We start from the raw sequence: 3,964 nt of genomic DNA, 5'->3' as shown, positions 1-3,964 counted from the left end.
TTTGCAAATAGTGGACAAAAATCGTCTTAACTTCCTTTGTAATATTTATTTTTCTTGGAAATATAGAAGTTGTACATTTTAAAATGTATATTTGAATCAAAATGTGGTTTTGAGTTAGTGTGTTAATGTAATTAGTTTTGTGTTTGTCATTACTATACTGTATATTGCCATGTTACCAGAATTTGTAGCTGAAGTTTAAGACTAGTTGTGTTTTTTATGATTATTGCCCATATGTTGATTGTTGATTGATTGTATACAATGTATAATTTGAAATACGTATGTTTCAGGTGTGAATGTGTATTTTCAGAATAAATTTCTAAACCTAATCATTGGCTTGGTTTACTTGTTTCTACACCTATAAAACCTATCTTTGATGTATAATAGACCTCTATCCATATACGTATAATAGACCTCTAACCATATACGTATAATAGACGTCTAAAGTTATACGTATAATAGACCTCTAACCATATACGTATAATAGACCTCTAAAGTTATACGTATAATAGACCTCTAACCATATACGTATAATAGTCCTCTAAAGTTATCCGTATAATAGACCTCTAAAGTTATCCGGAACTCCAACCATATATGTATAATAGTCCTCTAAATTTATCCGTATAATAGAACTCCAACCATTTATGTATAATGAACGTCTAAACATAGACGTATAATTGACGTATAACTTTAGACGTATATTAGAATTTCATTCTAGACGAATTGTAGACCACATTTAGACGTCTAAGGTATGCGTTTAATTTTTGCCCACTGGGTAAGCTGATCACGAGATAGAAAGATCACCCGTTTTTCGCGCATAAAAAGTGGCTATTAACTGGGTGAACTGTTATTAACTGGAGTCAACTGGGTGAAAACACATAATATGAGCATGAAACAAAACAAAAAATAAAAATAAGATACAATCTACAGACATTAAAACCGGTGTCATGGAAATATAACTATCAAGTAAGCCACAAGAGAGAGTTCTCACCTGAGTAAGGTCTTTATTTCAAGATTGGGAGCAACCAGAGACTCAATTTGTTACAAGCAGTACAGGGTTTTCATAAGACATTGCGCTGTAAAAAAGCTCAGCGTTTTGTCCCTTCTAAAACTTCCACTTTACCTAAGAGAAAACAGATTACATCAAAAAGCGAAAGAAGAAGCACTAGATATGTTATTCAAAGCTTATCAGTTACTTTCAGCTAATTCTAACGACCCAGACAGCATATTTTGTTTTGGTACATTGTCTTCTAACGTAACCTAAACAGTGTACTTTGTTAACGCACTGTTTTCTAAAATTCTGCACGTACTGTAGCACAGCAATTACATCCTTGAAATATATTATCTAAAAGCCCCAATATATTTCTTTGCAAAGCTCTCTACATTTTAAGAATCAATTTACTTATTAGATTTCCACTTCAAGACTTGTTCGGCTGGCGTTCGGGGAGTCGCGTTTTTCAGAATTGTATTGAGATCGTTTTCCACAGAGCTCAGATGTCAAAGCACAGCAGCAGCTCTCCACAGCGATCCTCTATAGCGCCCTTTCTCCCGCAGCTCTGTCCTCATTGGAAGGAAGCAAGAGTGAAAGGCTGAAGTGAAATAGAGCGGGGACGAAGGCAGTGAAGAGAGAGAACGTGGGAAGAAGAGAAAAACGCAAGGGAAAAAAAGCAGCGTCGTAAAAGAGGTGACGGAGCTGTCCTCTCCATAAGAAGGGTGCCAGCGAGCCTTGCTCTCGCTTACGGCCACACCCCCTTGAGCACGCCTGATCTCGTCTGATCTTGGAAGCTAAACAGGGATGGGCCTGGTTAGTACTTGGATGGGAGACCGCCTGGGAAAACCAGGTGCTGTAAGCTTTTAAGCGCAGGAGGCGCCCTATCCCCGCTCGCTCGCTCATTCCCCTGTTCACACGTGCAGTGCGGCTTGTCCTTCTGTTTATTTGTCAGCTTTGGCGAGACACGGGTGCTTGTGTATTAGCGGGAGCATTTTTTATTCTGATCAGGAACAGTTTTACAAGTCCGCAAAGGATCGAGGAAAGGCTTATCGCCAGCTGAAAAGAGACACAGCGCTTCGGCTGTGGAGACTTGTTCGGCTGGCGTTCGGAGAGTCGCGTTTTTCAGAATTGTATTGAGATCGTTTTCCACAGAGCTCAGATGTCAAAGCACAGCAGCAGCTCTCCACAGCGATCCTCTATACCGCCCTTTCTCCCGCAGCTCTGTCCTCATTGGAAGGAAGCAAGAGTGAAAGGCTGAAGTGAAATAGAGCGGGGACGAAGGCAGTGAAGAGAGAGAACGTGGGAAGAAGAGAAAAACGCAAGGGAAAAAAAGCAGCGTCGTAAAAGAGGTGACGGAGCTGTCCTCTCAATAAGAAGGGTGCCAGCGAGCCTTGCTCTCGCTTACGGCCACACCCCCTTGAGCACGCCTGATCTCGTCTGATCTCGGAAGCTAAACAGGCATGGGCCTGGTTAGTACTTGGATGGTAGACCGCCTGGGAATACCAGGTGCTGTAAGCTTTTAAACGCAGGAGGCGCCCTATCCCCGCTCGCTCGCTCATTCCCCTGTTCACACGTGCAGTGCGGCTTGTCCGTCTGTTTATTTGTCAGCTTTGGCGAGACACGGGTGCTTGTGTATTAGCGTGAGCGTTTTTTATTCTGATCAGGAACAGTTTTACAAGTCCGCAAAGGATCGAGGAAAGGTTTATCGCCAGCTGAAAAGAGACACAGCGCTTCGGCTGTGGAGACTTGTTCGGCTGGCGTTCGGAGAGTCGCGTTTTTCAGAATTGTATTGAGATCGTTTTCCACAGAGCTCAGATGTCAAAGCACAGCAGCAGCTCTCCACAGCGATCCTCTATAGCGCCCTTTCTCCCGCAGCTCCGTCCTCACTGGAAGGAAGCATGAGTGAAAGGCTGAAGTGAAATACAGATGCAGCCATTCAAAATGAGCGTTAAAAACCCACGGTTCAGTAACCGACCCGCAGGGCACCGTAGGGCACCGCGGTAAGTGATTGGCTGGCCAAAATGACCGACAGGGGCACTCGTGGTGCATTGGTTGGTAGTGAAAAGATTTAATCATTTAATGTCTTTACTGTGCACGTTTCAATCCGCTTAGTTTTGAATATTTATATGGAATTTTACCACTAAAGGGAATTTTTAGTAGCTGAGCATAAAAAGAAGAGGAGCATAACGCATCTGAAGGTCATAAACGATATTAATTTAGGAACATAAACATTATTGTATGTACATAAACTGTACTGTGTATGGCTGGTCTTGATAGTTTAAAGAAAAAATACACACCAGTCTTCCATTTCTCCCTAAAAAATTTAAATATGAAAGTTTTATGAAACGGTACCCAAATATGTGATTGCTGTATAGAATGAATTTTAATTTTTAAAAATTAAATTACCACGAAAATCTTCCGCCTGAGAACAGTCACCCGTTGCTACCCAACGCAGAAACACAGCCACTAACTAGCAAAGAGAAGACATTAGCTAGCCAATATGATAAAGAAATAAATGATTATTTTGTTTATTTCTTTTGCACATTTATTTGAACATTTCCATCGATTGTACAAGCACTTGGAAACTGTCCAATCCCTAGTTCATCAAGCATTTACCGGTCTGGCGCCTGTCTGTGTCTTCTAGGATATAATGCCAGCAAACTCTTGTTTTTATGTCCACTATAACTACTCCGGGCAAACGTTCCAAGGTCAAATTCTTCCAGCACGGGGGTACCTTTAAAGCGGAGATGACGGCACCGAAATTTTTTGGCGCGCCTTCTCTTTAAAGCCCTGGCCAAATATGAAGACAGTACGTACAGTTATAATTCAAACGGAATTAAAAACTATACATCCCAGTTACCACGGTGGTGCTTGTGATCATTGCGTTTAACCAACGAAACAGGGCGAAAAATCAGTCACATGACTTTGGGGCAGAGTTTCGAAAGCTTAACCTATCAGCAACAAAGCAAAATTTAC

The 3,964-nt window shown here is 41.5% G+C and overlaps 2 pseudogenes; both read left to right on the top strand.

The window, feature by feature from the left end:
* The first annotated feature begins 1,731 nt into the window (after positions 1 to 1,731).
* On the top strand, positions 1,732 to 1,850 carry LOC148667321 (5S ribosomal RNA; annotated as a pseudogene).
* Positions 1,851 to 2,387: 537 nt separating this feature from the next.
* On the top strand, positions 2,388 to 2,506 carry LOC148667320 (5S ribosomal RNA; annotated as a pseudogene).
* Positions 2,507 to 3,964: the final 1,458 nt, after the last annotated feature.

This window comes from Lepisosteus platostomus, chromosome 5, assembly GCF_059453375.1.
Source record: "Lepisosteus platostomus isolate fLepPlt1 chromosome 5, fLepPlt1.hap1, whole genome shotgun sequence".
Classification (NCBI taxonomy): Eukaryota; Metazoa; Chordata; class Actinopteri; order Semionotiformes; family Lepisosteidae; genus Lepisosteus; species Lepisosteus platostomus.
Note: the sequence above shows the minus strand (reverse complement) of the source record. Positions and strands in the feature narration are given on the sequence as shown.